Raw genomic sequence first — 24846 nt, 5'->3', positions numbered from 1 at the left:
TTTGATGTTGTTGGGCTTGCACGGGTGGGAGTGGAAACTTGAGACCTTGCTTCAGATCTCACCCCTCAGAAACAACAGGTGAGAGTTATATACATATTCACAAAAGCATGGAGCCTGTATGTCAGTAACAGAGACAGCTACAGAAGCACTTATGCATTCAGTTACTAACTAGAAACTATGGGGCACATTAGGATGTCCGCCCACCATCCCGATGTGAAAAGGAACCGCCCGCCATAAGGGAAGGGGTCCCGTGGGGATCATTAGGATGCACCCGCATATTTAACATTGCGGCAGGCGTTGCTGAAAGCTCCTCCCGCCGCAATGGTAAAAATGCACGTCATTCATTTTAGTGCACAACGTGACAGGCACTGCGCGGTGCCTGCCACATTGTACATTGAAAGGTACCCCCCATGTGCACCCCCCACCCCCCAGAGTCCCTGGGGGCCCACAACGGGCCTCCGCAAGAGATTCCCGCATGCCTTTCTATGGCGGCAACACCGCCACAGAAAGGTCTGTGTCTGCCCCATTATAATATGGATGGCGATGTCTAGCAGACACCGCCACCATATTAAACTCTTTTCAGCCCGGTCGACTTGTTGACCGGGCGGAAATACGGCGGACGGTCTTTCCGTCCACCGTGGTCCCCCCGCCATAGTAATATGGTGGGGGAAATGGGTGGCTGGCGGGGAAGGATGACGGGCGGATCGCCGATCCGCCCGAGATCCTAATGACCCCCTATGTATGCATGCAACAGACCCAAATGTGGTTGCAATGATATCTACATAGTTCCCTATCACATGCACTGAAGTATTTGTGCAGCCACTTACCTACACATTTAGGCAGCAATACAGGTATTATAGCAGGCAGATACATAATAGCACATTTACTTAAACATCTCATGGCACTGATAGAGGTGTACTCCTACACTCTATCAGATATGTTGACAAGAACTGACACAACCTTCTCAAACATGTACAGAAATAGTCCTTTAAACATGGATGATGGCTGCTAGTGCAGACTGTGTCACTTGGCATGTTATAGGTCTTTTTCAAGTGTCAAATTTACTCAAAAACTCATGCACCTAGACACTGACCCACTCAGACACTCATGCACCCACTTAGACATCTACTCAAACAGTCAGACACTCATTCAGAAAGGGATGCACCCACTTACACACCAGTGAGACACTTATGCAGGTCCTCCCAAAGCCAATCAGACACACTCACATTCTCAGTCACAAACCCACTTACACACTCTTACAGTCACTCACACACTCAATTTTCACAAATAAAGGTTGCAGGGAAGTTATAGTTAGGAAATAGAATATAAAAAAAAACTTAGAAACTATGTGAAAGAAACAAAGATTACAGCAATGTTAAATTTAGGGAAAAGAATTAAAAGACCCTTAGAAATTCACTGGGAAAAAAACAAAGGTTACAGAGACTTTATATTTAGGCTCACATTTTACTCATACAAAACCAGTGAAATTCAGCAGTTATAGTTACCTGGGCTAAATAAAAATAATGCCCCCACAATGCGCTGCTTATGAAATCATATATTGCATCACTCATACCACTGTATACATATTTCAGATTGGCAGCAGTCACTCTGTGATCATAGTTAGTATTTTTGGATGCTAATAACTTTGCCCTCTTTTGACAAATTTCCACAAACCTTTGCAGACCTATTTCTTTATCTATATTGGTGAATGATGCAAAGTTTTGCAGAGAATCATAAAGGGGAAGGAAGAAAAAAGATGTTGCACACACATGTAGCGTGAAAACAGCTGAATGGATTTAAATGAAAATTGATAGGAATATAGATTGTGGTGTGTAGATGATCCTTTTTGGCAGTAGAGGTAAGTAGGATGAGTATTTTGTAAGGTAAGACATATATTAACTGATTAATATCTGTTATTGCTGTAATTTCACAGTATTTAGCAAAAGTTCCACAGTAGCAACGCAGTAAGCATTGACAGGACATTATGCGATCTGATGATGATTGCCTTTACAAAAGTTAAAGGCAGCCATGTTGTTTTAATGCTACTTTCCCTTTGTTCTGGGATAGGGGCTTATATATAGTCAAGTATGATCATTTTCCCCTATTTCCACTTAATTAAAAGTAGCAATAGGTAGGCGAAATTTAAATATAGATTCCAACATTTAAAAAAGAAATCACAGATTACAACTGTACTACCAAGGAGGTACTCCGGCACTTAAGAAAGTAAAGAAAAAATAATACATGCAAAAAAAATTAAAAACATTGTAATACACTATAGTTCACAAATACAATGTAATACAGTGGTGTTTATAATTTTCAAATATTTCATTCTTTATAAAAAAAACTGTGTACAGAGTACTTCAGAAAAACAGAGACTTTACTGTGCAACTTAAAAAAACATGAAGAAAACCAAACATTTCATTAAAAAAAGGGTGCTGCCTAAGCAGTAGTGGGGTACTTCGTAAACTCGTTTCAAAATATATAGAAAACCATTAATTAATTTCCCTTCCTATTAACACTTTACTAAAGTGGTAAAAGGTAGGAATAATAATAATAATAATACTAATAATAAAATATAACTTACCTTTACTTAGGGCCCTAACCCAAAATACAGGTAAAATGTATAAAAAAGAGATACGTCTGCCTTTTTTTGTAAAGGCAGCCATTAGCCAACTATATATTGCCTTGTCATCAGCATGTATTGCAATATACTGCATAGTTACCACGGTATACCATGGCACAATATATATCTAAGGGGTGGATGTATTATTGTATAGTGTTACGCTTGTGTTACACATGTTCTCGCCTGGGACACACAATGCGTAAGTCACATTTACAAAGTAAAACAACCCCACCATGACTGCTGTTGCATTGCTTGGTAATTCAGAAGAAATGCAAGGCAGTACGAATCCCTGTCACCGTTAATCTGCCTACCAAATTGTACATTCCTGACAAATGTAATGTACATCCACATGTTACTCCACTCTAAGCCACTACAGTGTATGCCAATCCACGGCATGCCACTTCAGACTATGACATTCCACGGTACGCCACCCCACTGTATGCTACTCCAATCTATGCTATTGCACTCTACACCACTACACTCTATGCCACTCTTCTCTACGCTATTCCACTGTACCACTCCATTCTACGCCACCCCACTCCACTCCATGCTATTCCATTATAAGCCACTTCAGTGAGCACTACTCCACTCTACTCTACTGCACGCCATTCCACTCTACGCAAATCCACTGTATGCTATTCCACTCTTTCCTATTCCACTCTTTACAACTCCAGTCGAGGCCACTCCACTCTTTGTCTATGCTATTCCACTGTAAAGCACTCCACTGTACAGCACTCCACTCTATGATATTCCCTTCTACGCCTCTCCACGCTATGCTACTCCACTCTATCCTATTCCACTGTACGCAAATAGACTTTAAGCCTCTGAACTGTATGCTACTACACTCTACACCACTCTGCTGTATGCCACTCCTCTCTACACACCACTCCACTCTATGCTATTCCACTACGCCACTCCACTGTACACTAATACACTGTACTCAAATCCACTCTATGGTATTCCTCTTAGTGCCATACCAGTGTACATGACACCACTCTATGCCATTCTACTACACACCTCTCCACTCTATGGCACTGCACTCTACACTATTCCACTGTATAGCAGCCCACTTTACATCAATCTACTCTATTCTATTCCACTGTAAGCCACTCCAGCATACTCTACTCCACTCTACAACACTCTTCTGTATGGGATTCCACTCTATCCCACTCCACTGTACACCATTCCATTCTAGATCACTCCACTCTACACCACTGCATGCCACTTCATTGTATGCTACACCACTCTACGCTCTTCCACTCTATGCTTTTTCACTGTACACCACATTGGAAGCCACTACACTCTATCACACACCACTCTACAACATTCCACAGTACACCACTCCACTTTATGCCACTCCACTGTACACCGCTCCAATACATTCCACTCTATGCTATTCAACTGTGTGCAACACTACTCTATGTCACTCAGTCAGTCAAAGTACACATTATTCGATTTAAAAAAAAATCATAAAAGGCACATACCAATACATACAGAATTAAAATCAACAATTCATTTATGTACACAATCAGTGCTAAGTCTTTATTAGGCTGTTATGCATCATATATAAAAATGCAGAATTAAAAATCAATCAATTAAAACAATACCATGTTTATAGTAGGATGTTCAGTGGTACTCGTTTGTTCTTGATTCTAAGGGCCAGATGTAGGTAATTCTATTTTACCGACTCATAAATACCGAATTTTACCGATTCGGTATTTATGAATCGGTAAAATAGAAGTACCGAGATGTAGGTAAATCCAGATGTGGATTTACCGAATCTGTAAAAGTCGGTATTTACCGATTCGGTAAATACCGACCGGTAATGCCCATTCATTCCTATGGGCTTTGAAGCCCATAGGAATGAAAGGGCATTACCGATTCGGTATTTACCGAATCGGTAAATACCGAATTTCTCAAGGGTGCAGGGGGTGTCACTTTGACACCCTCTAGCACCCCCAAAACAGGTTCGGGTTCCATGTGGCAGGCATACCTGCCCTAAGGGCAGGTCTGCCTGTCATATGGCACAGGTGTGCATGCACACATGTGCATGCACACCGGAATCTGTATTTTACCATCAAATTGATTTTGATGGTAAAATACCGATTCTGTAATGCTTGTGGGACTCTGAAGAGTCCCACCTACATATCAAATTTACCGAATCGGTAAAAATACCGAATCGGTATTTTACAGAATCGGTAAATTTACCGATCGGTAAATTTACAGATTCTGTAAAAATCTGCCCCTACATCTCAAATTCCATTTAATTGTCGGTAACGGCCGAATTCGGCCGTTACCGACCGGTAAATGCCTACCTACATCTGGCCCCTAAATGCTTCTGCTAGAAAACTGGCAACGCTGAAGGTAACGTAAGTATTGCCAAGCATCTGAAGGTAAATTAATGCGGGTCTGACTTGGATAAAGCCAGCCTCCCTCAATACAGGTATCAAATATTTTTCCCTCACGGCAGTATATAACCTGCAGAACATCATAAAATGCATAGAATCTTGATTAGAACATTTATCGCACTCACAGGGAGGGGGGGGGTCTGGTTTGGCCCACGATTGGTAGCACCCTAAAGAATATTGGATCAAATTAAGCCTGAATTTTATTAATAAAAATCTATGGAGAGGTGTTGTGACGATTTTTAGGTACGGTTCCAGGGAGGGAGTAGTAATTAGCATTGAATATGCTCTTACTGATGGTTTCATTGTTTCCTTCTCCTCTCTGTTTAATCGTACTCTCTCTAAGAAATGGTGCCTAATCCATTTTACATCTTCTCTCCTGATGTTAGATGGAGATAAAAAAAGTTCCGGTCTACCTAGGGATGTAAAGCTATCTTTTAGGTAAATCAGCCAAGGTATTTTCATAGCGTGATCCAAGGAAATAAAATCCGCCAGAATAGCATGGTTCAGAGTTAGTTCTAAGTTGAGCCAGGTCTTTGCCCAGAACAATAGGGGTGCCAGTTTCAGCTTATCTCTAATGTAAGGCAAACCCACTTCCTCATGGATGGAAAAGGTGGGAGTGGATTTAGGGACTGATAAAAGTTGTCGAATGAGCCCATTTTCTACCCAGTGTATTTTCTCATGAGTGCCATAGCCCCACAAGGCGGCCCCATAAGTTGCGATGGGAATACACCTGCTGTTGTATACTTTTAAAAGAGCTTCCATTGGCCTGGCCCCCAACCTTTTTGAGAAGCCCAACAGAGCAGATGTCGAACGGGCCAAAGATAGACTCTTTGCCTTTATCTGGGGGACCCAAGACCCCTTCTCGTCAAGGAGGACCCCCAGATAAGGAAAGACTGGGACACTTGATACCATCTCGCCCTTACAGGTGAAGATTTTAGATCTAAACTTATTTCTCTGTTGGCCTACTATCATAGAGTGTGACTTTTTGCGTTGACTCTTAAGTCAAGGTTCTCCATGAAGGAGCCAAAACTGTCCAATAAGGCCTGTAGGGCATTACCGGTGCGCGCAATCAGGACAGCATCGTCTGCGTATAGGAGGGCCGGGTCCTGGGCTCATCCTACACGCGGAACATCTGCCATCCCCTCCTCTAGATGTTTTCCCAACCCGTTTATATAGATGGTGAAAAGGAGGGGGGCCAGGATGCACCCTTGGCGCACCCCTTTCTCTGATCTAAATCTGTCCGTACACCTCCTTTCCTTTGTGACCCGTACTTTAGCGAATAACTCCAGGTGCAAGGAAGCCATAAATGTTACCAGAGAGGCGTCTATCCCCATCTCTAGAAGGGTGGACCACAGTTTGGACCTATTTACCTAATCGAAAGCCGAGGAGAGGTCCATGAAAGCCAAATAAAGCGACCCCTCCCCGGCCACTGTGTATTTGGAAATTAGCAGGTGCAAGTTGGAACATTGGTCCAGGGTGCCTCGTTTCTCTCTGAACCCGTATTGTATATTCGAGAGCCCCCACAGATCTCCAGATTTACCCTCAGTTTGGACAATAAGACTCTACCTAAGATTTTAATGGCAGAGTCAAGGAGGGAAATGGGTCTGTAACACCTTGGATCCTCACGTTGTCCCTTTTTAAAAATTGGCACTATGATAGAGGTCACCCAGGTATCGGGGAATATGTTGTCATTTGCTACCCGGAAGACTTTAGTTAGCACCTGAGACCAAATTGTCGGGGAGTGTCTGTATAGGTCTGCGGGTACACCATCGGGACCCAGAGCCTTATTTTTCGAGGTCTCCAGAATGGCCTTCAGCACCTCCTCCTCTGTAAAGTCTACCGGTGGGGACACCCGGGCTGCCATCAAACCACAAGGGACTGAGCTATTCTTGTCACCATAGACATCTTTGAAGTGGAGAACCCACTTCTCATCGGGAATGACGCAGTCAGTGGCTGCGTTTTCTACCCCAGCAAAAAACAGATAATTTATAATCTCCCAAAATTTCTTGCTATCTCTCAGGACATCTATAGTGAGAAGTTTGTTCCAAGCTTCTCTTTAGATGGCGTCTTTTCTCCCCTTTAAAATTAATTTATGTTCCCTCCTCAAGTTGGCAATAAGGACCTTCTCCCTCGGGATGGCTTTTAACGCTCGCTTCAAACTTCTGTGGATTTGTGAACAGTTGGCATCAAACCACTTAAATGTCCTGGGCATTCTCTGGGTGGAGTTTGCTGTCAGGTCCCTCGATATTTGTGTGCATATAGATTCGAAGGCCTGTATGATTGCATGGTTGGGGGCCTCTTGGTTTAAGCAGGTCACTATGTGGCCCTCAATTTTAGGCAATAAAATTGCCATAAAATCGTCTGGGACCACCTTGCCCCACTTAAGCCGCCTACCCTGGTTGGTAGGCACTAGTGCCGCCCGCTCCTGGGAGCAGCCTGCGCGCTTACCCTGGAGATCTCCACAGCACGTCACCAATAGCAAAGGGTTATGATCACTATACAGTGAGGCGATAACCCTATAGTTCTTCACCTTGGAGTTTAGCCCTGTTGAGGTAAAAATGTAATCAATTACAGACCCATGTGCCGTGCCCTTATAAGTGGGAACTCTTTCCCCCCCTCCTGTGTTAAAAGGTTCGTAAAGATTAAAACTAGCTTACAGTGCTTCAAGCGCTTCTCCTGATTTTGTGTGTTCAAAATGAGGGATAATCGCACCAGGAGAACCCTCATATTCTCCTGTGTAACAGGATGAGTTACATAAATGAATGTTGAAATCGCCCAACAAAATGAGTTCAAAAGTAGTGTGCTTATTTAGACTGAAATTATATAAAAATTTCTCTAGGGATGCGATGTGATCAGTGTCCACAGCCCTCTCCCAAGAGTTATAAAAATTTATTAATAAGAGGGTACAAACCGGTGAAACTAATCTAATTGCTTAAATGACCCAGCAAGTTGTAGGGAAAAAAAGAAAATAAGACCCCCCTTAGCTCTCCCCGCAGTACTGGGTGTTGCTGGAACAAAGAAGCTCGCAAAGCCGTCCAGCCAAGAATTTGCTGAAATATCCCAGGTTTCTTGAATGGCTATCACGTCAAACATAGAAATAAAATTGACCCATAAAGGATCTGCCCTTTTGGCTCTCATACCTGCAACATTCCAGCTAACGAATTTGCATAATATTTTGTCCTCCTCCTGCAAAATCCCAGATACGGAGGGCAACGGTGGAGCTGGTTGTCAATCAGTATCCTCCAAATCAGCAAGTGGAGCAAAGCTGTTATGCAACTCTATATCAGGGCCAGCCCTACTAAGGATGGTTATACCTTGTGAGATTCTGTTAGGTATTGTCCTCCATTCAGTACTAGTTAAGACCTGCTGCATTGGCCTATTACATTGAATTTTAACAGAAAGATTTCTAAAAGGGGGTGGATAAAAAAAAACCAAAGGGACTGGTCTCATGATCCCACAATCTTGGATTTCTGAGCCGTCCCAAAACAGCCTGTCTGCCAGATGAGCGCTATCAAAATTGACTACAACGCAATCGCCCTTCACAGATTTAGGGCGATGACCAATCCATCCAACCCTTCTAGCCATAATAATCCTGGTGGAAATTACAGTTCCCCCACTACTAGTATCAGTGCACCAATGGCTTGCCTTATGTAATAGAGCTGCTGTAGATTCAGTCTCGCCATGTGCTAGCGGGGGTACCCCTATGAAAGCAGCAACAAAAGGCGCGGCTGCTGGGGGAAGGTCTAGATGCAATTTAGACACCTTAGATCTTATATCCACTGTTTTGGTGTTGTCCTCCTGGTGGGTGTCATTGCTCTCTGGCGGTGACTGCCTACTGGTCAAACTACTTTGTGATTTACCAAGGGCCCCTACTCTGCTAGTGTTGGACGTCTGGCTCTTAGGTAGCACTGTAGGTAACAAGGTTTCGCAGGAATCATTGTGGGGGTTTCTGCTTCTGACATAACCACATGTTTAGGACCCCGGGCAGGATCAAGTTTTTTCGCTATATCATCTATCAGGGCACATTTTTTTAACAGGCCGGCAAGGCACGTATTCATAGTATCCACAATGTCTTTAGTGATGCCTACCAACAAAGGTTTGATTCGGTCAACAAAAAGGGCTTCCAAACAATCGCTAATGATATCCATGTCCAGTTGCTTAGTAACATTGTCCCCCATTATCTTTTTCCTCTGTTTGGTGGCTGGTTTAGTTTGAGGGTTTGGTCCCTGTGCTTGGCTGGGAGGCAGGGGTGTTGGCGAGCGAACCTCCATATGCTTGGGGGCGTTAGACGGCTTTAGCACTATCACTTCAGGCTCTAAGGGGATGCCAGGCTCGGAAGTAGGTTGTGAAGTTTTAGGCTCAGCGCTTGATGGGGTAGATAACAGGCCCAGTTCCTGTGACGCGGTGGCTATTTCTTTTGACAAGGCCCCTACCGCGGAGGTCAGATATGAGATTATTGTTTCTGAGTGTCTCGCTACTTTAGCTTTTTTACCCCCCGTCCTCAGTATTAGTAAGGTTTTTTCGCTTACCCATGATGATAAAGGGCGAGATGACAGGGGGGTGGCCCTGCCCTGCCTCCTACTGCCCCAGACGGCCACAGACGGCCCGCCCTTTGCCCGGGCTTAGCCCGCCACTGCCCGCGCGCTCCCGCGACGCGGGGAGTGCCGCGTCAATTTCAGCGCCGCCTGGCCCGTGTCCCCGGTGTGCGGCTTCCGGCCGCGATGATTGCTGGGGAGTGTAGTGCCCTTTCACGCTCTCCCCTTCTCAGCGGCCGCAGTGCGGTGGTAAAAGCGGCAGCGGGGGTGAGCGTTCACGGCACACGAAGGAACTGACCCTCCTTAGTACAACAGCCCCCAAAGTCAGTGGTCCGGCAACAAGGTGTGTCTGGGGTATTGTAATGAGACCCCCGCTCTGCCGGGAGTGCCACGTCAATTTCAGCGCCCCCTGGCGCGTGTCCCCGGTGTGCGGCTTCCGGCCGCGATGATTGCTGAGGAGTGTAGTGCCCTTTCACACTCTCCCCTTCTCAGCGGCCGCAGTGCGGTGGTAAAAGCGGCGGCGGGGGGGGTGAGCGTTCACGGCACACGAAGGAACTGACCCTCCTTAGTACAACAGCCCCCAAAGTCAGTAGTCCGGCAGCAAGGTGTGTCTGGGGTATTGTAATGAGACCCCCCCATTCTATGATATTTCACTCTACCCCACACCACTCTATGCCACTCAAGTCTACAGCACTTCAATGTACAGATCTCCATGCTACACTATTCCATTCCATGTTATTCCACGCTATGCCGCTCCACTGTACACTATTGCACTCTATGATATTCCACTGTATACCACTCGACTGTGTGCAACTGCACTCTACGACACGCCACTGTATGCTATTCTACTCCACCCCACTCCACTGTGCATCACTCTAGTCTAGGCCACTCCACTATACGTCACTGCACGGTCACTTGGCTGTACGCTACTCCACTCCTTGCTATTCCTCTATATGCCTTTCCACTATTTGCCACCCCACTATGCGCTACTCCACTAAATACCACTACACTACACTCTACACCACTACACTTTATACTATTTCACTAAATGCCACTCCACTATATGCTATTCCACTCAACGACACTCCACTGTATAGTATTCTATTCCACCCCACTCCACTGTACACCACTCTAGTCTTGGCCACTCCGCTATATGCCCCTGCACTGCCATTTCACTCTACACTGCTCCATAGTATGCTATTGTACTGTATGGCACTCCACTCTAAGCCACTCTACTATATCCAACACCACTGTATGCTATTCCTCTGTACACAACTAAACTCTAGGCCACTACACTATATGGTAGCTACACTCTAGCCCACTTCACTGTAGACCACTCCACTCTATGCTACTCCACTCTATGCTATTCTACTCTAAGCCACTCCACTGTACAACACTCCATTCTACACTATTCCACTGAATGCCACTCCACTCTACACCACTCCCCTCTACACTATTCCCCTCTATGCCACTCCACTGTAAGCTACACCACTGTGCGCCAACACCACTCCACTGCGTTCCTCTCCACTCTACATCACTCCACTGTATGCTATTCCACTGTACACCACTCCACTGTATGCCACTCCACCGTACTCCACTCCACTGTACACTACTCCACCCTACACCAATATACTCTTTGCTATTCCACTGTGTGCAACTCCATTCTATGCTATTTCAATATACCCAACTCAAAATTATGCTGCGCCAGTGTATGCCACTACACTGTACACCACTCCACTGTACACTGCTCCACTCTGTGCTATTCCACTCTATTCCACTGCACTGTACAAATCTATGCTGCCCCAATGTATACCGCTCCACTTTACACCACTCCACTGTGCACTATTACACTGAATGACAGTCCACTCTACATTAGTCTGCTGTAACCCACTCCACGGTATGCTATTCCACTCCACCCCACTGCACTGCATGCCACTCTAGTCTAGTACACTCCACTTTATGCGACTCCACTGTTTGCTTCTCCACCCTACAATATTCTTCAATATGCAACTCCACTCCACTACTATACTGTACTCTTCTCCACCCTACGATAATCTTCTATATGCAACTCCACTCCACTACTATACGGTGACCCACTCTACGCCACACCATTGTATACCATGCCATCCTACACCACTTTACTGTATGCTATTTCATTGGAATTCACTCCACTCTATGCCAGTCTACTTTATGCTATTCAACTGTAACCCACTGCACTGTACGCTGCTCAACTGTACGTCACTCCACTATACGCTATTCCAGTGTATGCCATTCCATTCTTTGGCATCCCACTCTACACTACTCCAATGTTCACCACAGCACTCTACGCCACAACATTCTATACCATGACACTATACTCAATGATACTGTATGATATGACACTCTAAGACATGACATTGTATGACACTTCACTCTATGCCATTCAAGTCTGCTTCACTCTGCAAACCTTCACTCTACTGTACGACACTCTATATCCCCCAGTCTACTAAACGCTACTCCACTCTATACTAATCCTCTATACAACACTGTACTCCAGTTTATGTCACTATACAACACTCTAGCCCACTCTATACCCACTCTACCAGATGGTACTACACTCTATGACACTTTTTGCAACTCCCTATTTGCACACCACCAGAATTTGCTGTCCTCTACTGTATAACACAATACTCCACTCTACTACTCGACTCTAGACTCTACGCCACTCCATTCAAAGTCACTGTAGGCGAATGTACCACACTCTACCACACTCTACTCTACATTACTCCACTCTACAACACTGTACTCCACTCCATGCCAGTCCATTCTACTCCACTCTATGACAGTTTCCCACACTCTATGACACAGCATACCACTCCACTGTATGACATGCCACTCCACTCTATAGCACCTTAGTTCACTCTATACTATGCGAATACACTGTGCTCCACTCCACAGCACTGTACTGTACTAGACGTCACTCCAGTATATCACACTTTAATCCACTGTATGGCAGTTTACAGACCTCTATGCCACTGAACGACACTCCAATGTACACTGCTCCACTTTGCAACACTCTGCTGTACTCTCTAAAAGTGCACTCCACGACTCTCTATGCCACTGTATTACACTGTACTACACTGTATGCCCCTACACTTCACTGTTCAACACTCTACTCCACTGTTTGCCACTGTACAACACTATTCTCAACTCTATGCCCCTCTAAGAGGTGATTGAGGTGACATGGAGAAGCATGACTTGTAGTAAATTGAAGGTGGTGTGTAAATTTGAAATTTAAGTTATAATAACTATAACTTTAGAATTTCTGATGTTTGTATAGTTTAAGTAGGGTTAGTATAGAAAGAATGAATAGAGTTTTCCTAACTATAATCTATCCTTAACCTTCATTGAATTAAAATGGTTTTATTTTTTAATAAAAATGTGTTTCAAATCGCAGTGTTGAGTGTCCTTTTTATTTGAGTGTTGTTAAGTGCAGTGTCATAGAGTATAAGGAAGGACAGTATTGTATAGTCTAGTTTCATATACTAGTTTCATAGAGTGGAATAGTGTTGAGTGGAGTAGAGTGGAGTAGCGTTACGTATAGTAGAGTAAAGTGTTATGCAGTGGAATGAAATGGTGTGTTGCATAGTGGAGTGGAGAATCTTACAGTGTAGTGATGTGTTGTACAGTGGAGAAGCATTTCATACGGTAAAGTTGAGTATTGTACAGTGGAATGTTGCCCACTGTAGTGTCATGGAGTCGAGTGTTGTCGATTACAGTGTTGTACAGTTGTATAGAGTAATGAAGAGTGTTGCACAATTTAGTGGCACATAGTGGAGTACAGTTGACTAAAGTGTTGTACAGTTCAGTGTTGTGGAGCGGAGTGTTGTCCAGTAGGGTGGCTGAGAGTATCGTACAGTGTAGGGTCGTACAGTGTGCTGTCGTAGAGTGGTACGTTGTACAGGGGAACAGTGTCATACAATGTATTAGAGTGTCATAGAATAGAGTGATGTATCATACAGTGGAGTTGTGTGTCATAGAGAGGAGGGCAGTAGCATGTGCTTGAGTGTTATACAGTGCAATACAGTGGTGTAGAGTAGGTTAGTATAGAGTGGAATAAATGTCACATAGTTCCAGAGAACGTAGTAGAGTTCTGTAGAGGGGAGTTGCATAGAGTACTGTAGGGTATCCAAAAGTGGACCGGCGTAGAGTGGAGTGTTGAACAGTGGAGTAGAGTGGGCTAAAGTATCATGCAATGGAGTAGACTGGACTCGAGTTCAGTGGAGTCACCTAGGATAGAGTGGAGTACACTGTAATGCAGTGGGGTGTTATGTTGTACAGTAGAGTGGAGTGAAGTGGAGTAGGGTGGCCTGGCATATCATACAGTGTTTTAAAGTGCCATTGAGTGGAGTCATGTGTGCTACAGTGGAATGGAGTGGCATGTTGCAGAGTGTTGGAAAGTGTTGTACAGTAGAGTGACATAGAGTGGAGTGGCATAGAAAACAGTAGTGTAGAGTGTAGTAGAGTGTAATGGTGCAGAGTGTTGTCGATTCGAGTAGCATAGAGTTGTGTAGAGTGGAGTGGCATACAGTCGAGTAGTGGAGTACAGAGGAGTACATTAGAGTAATGTGACAGAGCACAGTGGAGTAAAGAGGGGTGGAGTGGCATAGAGGTAGTTCCATAGTGTGTCTCAGAGTGGAGTAAAGTGGAGTAGAGTGTCCCTGGCCAGCACCGTACTGGGGGATGGCAGAACCTGGCTCACTAACATTTTTCACTGCTCCCGCCGGATGAGAAGAAGATAGTGTTTCCTGGCAGGGTACGTCCACACACTCATGGGCAGGAAACATCAGTGTCCCATGAGTGGGGTCTTTAGGACACTGAAGCTGTATTGGGCCCTGAGGGATATAGTCCCTGGGGCTGACCATCGGCTTGTCGAGGAGGGACACATACGGAGGGCAGTCCAATCTTTTTATGTGCTGAGACACTGCACTCGCAAAGATGCTTTTCAAATTCCTTTGTGAATACCAAACAATCAATCATAAACTTACACAAAAGTGTACCTTTGTGAATCAAGCCTGAATTATGCTGGCACTGAGTGACATCCTTTTACGTCAAAATATTAGGTTGCATGCTGGTCTGGATAGAGGGAAATTGGAGCCATATTACCATGTTGATTTGTTTGTAGCTCTTGCTCTTGCTACATTCCTTTATAAAATTCCGTTTTGCTGCAAGCATCTACATAGTTTTTTTGCCACGATTCATATTTCTTAAACTATTGGATCAGTGCATTAACATAAATGGGTTGAGGTTTCACAATAAAAATTGTTTATGTTAAAATACGGTGCTGCGTCAAAAATCGGTTTATTCTTCTGATTTAATATTATTTCCAGAGTGTATGGAGAAGTTATTAATAAACTCATATTGCAAACCCTGCGAGAGCTGCACATTCCCTGCCCAGTACATTATTTCAGATGTGGAGGGCAGGGCAAAGAAATTACATTTATGTGTATCCCTTAAATAATTTCAGATTCATGGTTCAGCAACGAGTTCAGATCCTAATGAAATCTGTAGTTTGCATGAGCACTACACCTTTTCTCAATAATAATATGGCACTTCTATTTACAATGCTTGGCTACACTCTGCAATAATGCTTTTACTGAAATTTGTCACTGTGTTTTTTTCAGGATTCTCGTGTAACCACAAAATCTGTGAGCCACCTTATGCTGGGGATTTACATTACAACTAGCTTAACCAAGCAGAGAAAGCTTTTTGATATGAATTATGCTTATATGGGAAGGCAAATGTTTTTGTATAAAAATGTAGTTATCCTTGCACTGTGCTATCTGAATTTCATTGTAAGGAAACCGCAATATGCTCTTGATATTGTCGAAGTGCAACATTAACACGGTTTGCTATTCAAGAATAGGGCAGCATATATTAGGTTGATTAAAGCACACAGCAGGTTCCTTGCTGTTTCAAAGTATGGATGATGTTTTCAGCTATGATTACATGAAAAATGTAATTTAATAAAAACACTTTCATGCAAATCTTTCCAACCAACTCAAGACTTAGGACAGCATTAGAAATAATAGCACTGTGAGTTCATTGTGGTAGAGCAAGGGAAAAGGGTCTGGATCTACAGCAGCCTCTGAGCATGTGCAATGATGCATAAGACTTACCCTGGTCTATTGAGCAGATGCACACTCAAAAATGGTGATCACACATGCCCCTCTCTCAGGATATGCTGGAGTATAACAAAGTGTGATGTACAAAGCCCTTTTACAGCCGCAAACGATGCGATTCACAAAAATATGGGATTTACTGTCATAAAAGGGCTTTTTCGCCCTTTTCAATAGTCTTTTTATGAGTTGGAAGAATATTTCTAGCTGGTAAAAATATGATTGTGATGCTTTTCAAATAAAAGGGAGTGTGAAAGGGGAGACCCATTCCTATTTACGATTCGGAAAGGTATGTATCAATGGTTTGTGATCATGATTGCAGTTGGAAACCATGGATCGGTTACGTACCCCTGATTTGTGGTGGTGAGTAAATAATTTCTGAGGCCTTGGGGGAGCAAGAAGTGATCCAGAGGACTTCCCAAACAATAAACATTCTTTCTCTTGAATGGTTTAATGGACACTGCTACTTTTAAAACAAAAAGGTTTTTTGATTTGGGAATGCAAATGCAGGGGGTTATGTCTGATGTCCCTTGCAGGCTTCCATATCTGCCTTTGCAGCCAGTCACAGAGGGTTGAAAATATTCATAGGCAGGTTGTTTTCCAATCTCCTTTCGAATGAACAGTTTTATATTTTCTATTGGTACATAGGTAGCATTGCACATCACATACCAATTCACAAATAGATAGTATACAATTTGAACATCCTGGTATGCAAATGGATATTTGTCCATCAGACCAAGAACTCTAATTTCACACACTAATATGGGATCCAGCCAATGGAAACATGGAAAGTGGAACCGTGAGAGGGTACCTGGACCTAAACTGTTACCTCCATCCCAACACACATACTTTCCAAGAGATGAGTGGGCCCAAACTGTTACCACCTTTCCAACACACTTATACTTCCCAAAAGGTGAGTGGGAATTAATGCAGCTCACCCAATGGGTAGCATAGATTATGACCCGTCACAGGGTTTGTGTTACTTAGTCACACCAGCAGCAGGGCTACAAATGTATGCTTCGTTTGCATCGGGGCATGGTTCATCCAGATGAAGTACCCCTCCTCTTCATTGTTACATTGGTTACTGCAAAAGAGGTTTGTGACAATTCTGTGATGCTCTCTGTAAGGAACAGTCTACTCCATGGCCACACTTGTCATTCCATCACACTGAAGTAAAGTATCCCGTACCGTACGGGAAACGTTTACGAGCAAAAAAGAATTGCACCGGGAGGTCAGTAGAGACAGGATTGACAGATTGAAAGCAAGAGGATATAGCAAGAGCACGATCAGTAGGGCAGTTCACAAAGCTCATAACAGAAGGAGGGAGGGAATTATATTTGGAAGAAAAGGGGTCGAAATCAGTCAGAAAGGTCAGACACCTAAGTTAGTAACAACATACAGTCATCAGCCTCTATGTGTTGGTAACAGAATGAGAAAGTATTGGCACCTCATTAAAAATGACTCAGTAATAGGACAGGATGCACCTAAGAACTCAATCATCACTATCCGTAAAGTTAAATCAGTGCAAGACTATCTGGTTAGGAGGGAAATGCCCAAGGAGAAGCCCAAGCGGATGTCATGAAGCCGGGATTTTATAAGTGCAGGGCCTGCAATGCATGTAAGCAAAGGTACAACATTCCAATACCGACTAATCCACTTCCGGGAAACAATAGAACGATGAGGGAGCTCTATAACTGCGGAACAGAGGGGTATATTATCAAGACAGGTGATAAAATTATCGCTGCTTTAGTGGCAAAACGGCGATAGTGGGCTTGATAATATGCTCTATGTTATTCCAATTGAAGCCCATGTTAGATGTCCTTCACATCTAACACGGGCTTCAGTTGGAATTCCGTAGAGCATATTATCAAGCCCATTATCGCCATTTTAGCGGCAGTTTTCTGCCGCTAAAGCGGCGATAATTTTATCACCTGTCTTGATAATATGCCCCTCAGTTCTCTGTTTACATGTATCATGCCCTTGTGAAAAAAGATGCATAAGAAGTAGGAAATCGGCAGCATGTAAGTGAATACTTTAACACGTGAGGGCTAATAAGCAAAGAGGCAGTAGCTACCCAGTGGCTGGACATTTTTGGGAAAACCATGACAGAGATGAGAGGGGAGTAAGATACAATGTAATAGATATGGTTGTGGTGACAGCTGTATTCTGTGCCACAAAACATTAGGGCATTTCAGGAATTCGTAAATATGATGTGTCCTTTTGAAACAATAAATGGTGGGCCCGTTTTGTCCCGATCAATCCTGTGGCATTATTTCCTCTATGTGCCTGTGTGTCAGACGGACTGAGGGGCATATTATCAAGAACGGCGTTAAAAATTATCACCGGTTTAGCGGCAGAAAACTGCCTGCTAAACCGGCGATTAAGGCGCTTGCTAATTGTCCTTGAGAATTCCAATAGAAGTCCATGTTCTGGTATAAACGCCTTCACCAATCTTCTCCCATACCAGAACACATTCATTCGGTTGTTTGGTGTTTATGCAAAGATTTTGTCATGGCTTAAGACAGTCTCATCTGCATATTCTCAAATTTAAGCCACATAAAATGCTGCAATATCACCTTATTTGAAATGCAATGTTTTGCTACTCTTTTACAAGGAGCATATGCCGGAACTCTTTCATATAGAGAGTTGGTCAGGCTTGGGCAGTTTTAGTTTTAACCGAAGTCAACTACAGAATGTCTTCAGCTTTTCACACACTGCAGGTCCGAAATAAATCCCCTATTAATTAACTGAAATTATATCCTACAGAGATCACTTGACAAGGAAATCCCACGGTGGAAATTCTGAAAGTTCTTTGCTTTACCTAATTAAACATTCTGTTGCTCGTGATATTTGTAATAACTTTCAAAGCGCCAAACGTGTCGATATATGTAAACAGAATCTATGAAGAAATTATAATGTAAATAATGTGTAGCACACTTGCTGTTCCCTTATCCAATCTACTTTAAAAGCAATCAAAATGTATTCATATTGAAAAATATAGAATGAAATTATGTATCTGTAAACCTAAGGACAATTCAAACATGTTATTTAATGTAAAGGCTAGACAAAATGTGTGGTCAATTTCCAAACAAAAAAGTGTAATATTATTATTTTTATTTAGTGAGGTAATTCAGTCTATTATTCCTAAATAATATTCGTATAAGCATGTACAAAAAGCATATGTACTACTCAACAAGCTTTCAAATCCTTTATGCCATGCCTAGATACAATTAAATGTGTGCATTATATAACTGAAACCACTCACTTACTCACATTTAACTTTTTGAAATAATAATAGAGGTTGCATCACGCACAAAGTTCAGGGTCCCTGATGTTTTACAGCTTTCAGAGCTAACGTTTTCTGAAAGGATTCTGCTGACATTATAATTGTGTCTGGAGAGCTGAGAAATGGCACCTGAAGTCCTAGTCATTCTAGACTTCACTTCATGAGGCCAAGCCCTCCCAAAGATGCGCAATGTTCTTAGTAGTTTTAATTTTTCTGGCTTTTAGCTAAGTAGTCTTTCTTCACTTTCTTTGGTATTAACCTAGCCCTCATCCAGCGTCTCTCTGTCCTGTGTATTTTGTTTATCTGTGTTCAAAGGTAGGTGACTTTTCTGACTGTGCTGGGGCATTGCAAAGTTGCAGCATGCAACACATTACAATGTAATTTAATAGATGTTCTCTATGTTTTAGTGAACTGGCGGTCACCCTGCATTCTACAAAGTTAGGTATCCTGCTCAAGGCAAGGGGAAAGTAGATGAAGCGTGTGTGACCTCTTTCTGTTAGCAGCTGACTGGAAACCGGCACATGGACCATAGACCAATACAATGCAGCTTCTTTCAAGAGTTCATATGCTGGGCATGTATGGGATAACCGCTTCCACTAAAGAGAAAAAATGCAACAGTTGAGATTGTTGCGTGTACTGGGAACAGTTTAATGAAATATGGAGCATCAAAAGTGTGCAGTTAAGTTTAATGGTTTTGAAGACTTTTTTATTGAGTCAACTCTGTAACAAGATTTGTCTGATCATATGCCTCACCCATTCATAATTGATAGAATATGTCGCAAAACTAACGAGGACAACGTCAGTGTCTTTCTAATTAGACTGCAATTAACTGACTGGCTCTCGTTGACAATTATCTGCCTTCCTCCTTGTAAAACCTTGTTACGTCAACACGCTCACCTGCCGGTGCCTTGCTCATTCCTCTGGCTAGCTTAATTCAAAACAGCCTACAGGAGAGTAATACAAGCAGCATATTAACCAAAGGCCAAAGGGATAGAGCTTGCTGTCTTAGCTTGATCAATGGCTACACCCACGCTCACCCACAATCTTCAATCTTTTCATGGAGCCCCTACCTGAAATCTTGAATTCCTCCAACACCCATTATTACTGTATGCTGATGACACCTAATTGTACTTGAAACTCTCTTCCCCAGAAGATATTAGGTCCCTCAACACAACTCTACACATAACCCAAAACTGGCTAACCCACGACCACCTCAAACTTAATGGCATAAAAACGGAATTCCTCCTAATCATCCCACCCAATCACATGCCCGAGCTCAATCTATGGACAAATCATCTTAATGCTCTTCACTGCTCACCTCGCATTATAGACTCCACAAAATCTCTGGGAATAATTCTGGACAAGAACCTGAACATGCAGGAGCACACCAGTACCACCGTCAAAGGAGCAAACTTCCAAATGAACATTTTAAGGAAACTAAAATCATTCTTCCCTCAGAATTACTTCAAATCTTTGGTCCAGGCCCCAGTTATTTCCAAGTTGGACTATGGAAGTGCAACCCTGTGTGGCCTTCCTTGATCCAAGGTGGCATCTTTAAGGGTCTCTAACAGTGCTGCTACCAGGCTCATCACAGGATCAAAAAGGAACAATCAAAGCTCCCAGGATCTTAAAGGCCTTGCCTCGCTCCCATATGAGACAAGGATACAGTTAAACATTGATTGCATCACCCATAAAGCTCTATATTACAACACCCCAAGGTACTTGGCACAAAAACTAGAATTATCTGGTGGATGCAGATTCTCTAGAAGCACCAGCACCTTGATACTGAAACCTCAGACATTCAATAAAAAGATAACTTGCAGCAGAGACTTCTCTATTGCCCCAAGATATTTGGAACTCCCTACCACCTGAAATCAGACAGATTCCCTCAGCTGCTTCTTTCAAAAAATAAATTAGATTACTACTTATGAACATATTTCTTCCCTAGATCATACAATCCATCTCAAAATCGCACTCTTGATTATTACTAGACATGCGGTCCATCTCTATTGTTCCGCTGCCTTACCCTAGAGCTACTACCTCCCTCTATGTTTTAACTTATTTATTTTCTTTACACAGTGGGTACCTCACTTGAGTATATTGTTGTTTGCTTCCCTGTTTTCTTATTTCCGGTCATATGTAAAGTGCTCTGAAACCTCAAAGGTCATGATTGCGCTATATAATTAAGTAATAAGATGAATCACTGGTTCCACTTATTAGTACCAAAATCATACATGTACAGCTTCTGAACTATCAAGAAAGTCTTCAATTTTAGAAATAATTGATGTAATTTCTTGTGTATGCCTAAGACTAACATTCGTTTTCTAGAGTTCTGTGTTAATTTGTCTAATTAATAGGGATCAATGATAAATGATTTAGGAATTGTCTCATTTAATTTGTGCACACACAAAAAACACAACCCAATGACACTCATTACATTAAGGCTAATAGTGGTTTGCAATAAGAAATATAAAAATCTTAACAATTCATTGTATGCATGTAACACTCAGCGGCTAGTTAGGGGTCAGTCAGAGGCTTTCCGACCAACATCTCTGTTTTGACTTCTAACTGCCGTATTACAATCACAGCGGTCAGAATTCAAACCAGCCGGTCAATCCGGCTGACTTCCTATGGGCTTGAGGAGCCCATCGGAAGGGATGCATAATGCCATGGGGAAGGCGTTTCTGCCTTCAGGATTATGATGGAACTTTTTAGAGAGGAAATCCATGGTGGCCATTCTGATATGGATCTGGTCTCGGAACATGTCATGAGAGGCCCCAGGAGGAGCCCGTTGGTCCTCAAGTTGGGGGATTGGGGGCATCTATGGTCCTCCTCTGTGAATCCCTGCATCGTGTGGCAGACACCGAGAGGTGTCTGCCACACGTTGCAGGTATGGTGCCTGCCACAAGGAGCAGGGATTTACACAGGCTCACATTTCTCTATGGAAGCTTGTGCTACAGCCGGTTTATGGCCACAGCACAAGCGCCCATAGAGAAATGGGAGTATGCGACTGCATCATGTGCAGTCACATTGTAATTGTGGTTTTGGGACAGCCGACCAGAGGTCAGTCTGTCTCAAGACCGCAATGGTGTCAGGGGGACTCACGTCCTAAATATTTTACTGGGAAAGGAAACCTGTGGTCCCTACACAATTATTCATCTTATTTAGTGACCGCACACTCTCCAAGAACCTACAAGGAACTCTGAAATTGGAAAAACAAAAGCTCAGAGCATATCATTTTGAAAAATAGTGCAGCAGATTTGTGTGATGTAATCCCACCTTACTTAGGTAGTGACTCTAGCCACTGTTTCGAAAGGTCTGTGTAGTCTGGAGGAAACAGAAAGACAGGATCTGATTTCACAGTCTCTGAACAGTAGCAACGGCCCTAATCATGGAGATTCCACCCATATTGAGGAAACTGCCAGAATTCCATAAAGGAATTTTTATAAACCGAACATTTCTTCTTTGGTCTAAGCCAATTTAACTCTGGATCCCAGCTACACATGATGGTTAAAAGTGGCTTTTCCAGAAGCCTATTCTCACATTTGAAGAGCTGTTTATACCAGAATAACTATCATCACTTTCTTTCTCCTCCCAAATTAGAATGTAATAGACAATCCTTTACCCTGGCACTATATATATATATATATATATATATATATATATATATATATATATATATATATATATATATATATATATTTATATATATATATATATCCACTCGATTGGCCCGGGCGGAGGCTTCCGAGCGCTTCTCTCGGCGGTGCGTTGGAGATTGCAGCAGGGCCCCGCTGCTCAAAATTCCATCGGTTTCTGCGAAGCAGAGATTCTCCCGCACTCCCGGTATCAAAGTACAACTCCCACACAGTTAGGTCGTTTAAATTTTCATTTATATAAACAGCTCGCAATCAGCATACACCTCGACGCGTTTCGCGGCCCCACGCCGCTTTTTCACGAGGAAAGATTACATTTCTGCATTGTTACCAACACGTTTAAATAAAGTATTGAATTCACTTCAAAAAAATGGGAAGGGAGTGGTTGGAAGTGACAAATTACAAAGAACTTCCTGTGCAAAGTGCAGCTAGGCATTATGGTACATGGAGTTTTTAGTTCCAAACATTTTGTTGTCTGATACTCAGTATTGCATCTATTTTAGCTCATTCTTTTTCTGACTCTTTTAGTAAGATATATAACATTACAGTGACTTCATTTTAGCCCTCTGGTGGGCGTAGATTCTTATAACGCATTTGATTTACATTACTCCTTCCTCTGGTGGATTGCTGTAATAGTTCAATATTTTTAGGAATCTAAGCCAATTTATTCATTTCAAATTGTTCATGGTTATGATAACTTTGCTCTGCACAGTTAGTGTCTAGTTAGTTAGGTTCCTGAAAGTGAAAGAACTATCAATTAATTCAATATTAAAAAGTTCGTTGACATTAAAGAGGAAGACAGAACTAGTTGTCTTTTAAGCAATTAATTACACTTTTCAGGCATTGATGTTACAGATGGTAATGAAGTTCCTCATCCTGGTTCAATCCATGAGGGGTTAATGTTCGGAAGTTTAGGATGTGTTTTGATTCCTTCTGTCTTAGGATTCTGACTCGATCGCCACCGCGAGGATTTTTAATATTGAATTAATTGATAATTCTTTCAAAATGCGGCAGAGCACCTCAATATCGTAGCTGTCTTTTATCTCCCAATAACAGGCAACTTGTCGAGTTGGATGTTAAAGCGGCCTGCCTGAGCCGCGGAGCTAGTCCTGGGGCTGGTTTCAGCCCACCCACGGAGACGCTTAATACGCCACCGAGTTGGGGAGCAAGGAGCAGTTTTTGGGAGAGAAGAGACAGCTACGATATTGAGGTGCTCTGCCGCACATCCCACTTGGGCAAAACTCTGTATTTTATGTCTTCAAGGTCACGCAACTCACTGGAGAAAAAAAACGGCACTACAGAGACCATCAGGCCACTGGGGTGGCCACGCCCACTAAGGCGGGGGTATAATAAAGTTACCATGTGGATGCCATTAAAATGCTGTTGCCTTTGAAGATGTCCGAGCCTCTGAGGAAGTGTGCTACACGAAACGCGTAAGGCTGGACTATTATGCTGTTGTGCTGTATTTGCATCCATTTCGCGCCTGCTCCTAATAAAGATCCGAAGCTGAATTTCAACCTTGCTCGTGGGCTACTCTATTAAAGGCAACTTGTCGAGTTGGATGTTAAAGCGGCCTGCCTGAGCCGCGGAGCTAGCCCTGGGGCTGGTTTCAGCCCACCCACGGAGACGCTTAATACGCCACCGAGTTGGGGAGCAAGGAGCAGTTATTGGGAGATAAGAGACAGCTACGATATTGAGGTGCTCTGCCGCACATCCCACTTGGGCAAAACTCTGTATTTTATGTCTTCAAGGTCATGCAACTCACTGGAGAAAAAAAACGGCACTACAGAGACCATCAGGCCACTGGGGTGGCCACGCCCACTAAGGCGGGGGTATAATAAAGTTACCATGTGGATGCCATTAAAATGCTGTTGCCTTTGAAGATGTCCGAGCCTCTGAGGAAGTGTGCTACACGAAACGCGTAAGGCTGGACTATTATGCTGTTGTGCTGTATTTGCATCCATTTCGCGGCTGCTCCTAATAAAGATCCGAAGCTGAATTTCAACCTTGCTCGTGGGCTCCTCTATTACAGGCAACTTGTCGAGTTGGATATATATATATATATATATATATATATATATATATATATATATATATATATATATATATATATATATATATATATATATATATATATATATATTCAACAAATCCCTTTCGCACATTACCTCTGCCTCTTG

This window comes from Lissotriton helveticus, chromosome 6 (genome assembly GCF_964261635.1).
Source record: "Lissotriton helveticus chromosome 6, aLisHel1.1, whole genome shotgun sequence".
Taxonomy (NCBI): Eukaryota; Metazoa; Chordata; class Amphibia; order Caudata; family Salamandridae; genus Lissotriton; species Lissotriton helveticus.
The sequence above is the reverse complement of the archived record's forward strand: the minus strand, read 5'-3'. Positions refer to the sequence as shown.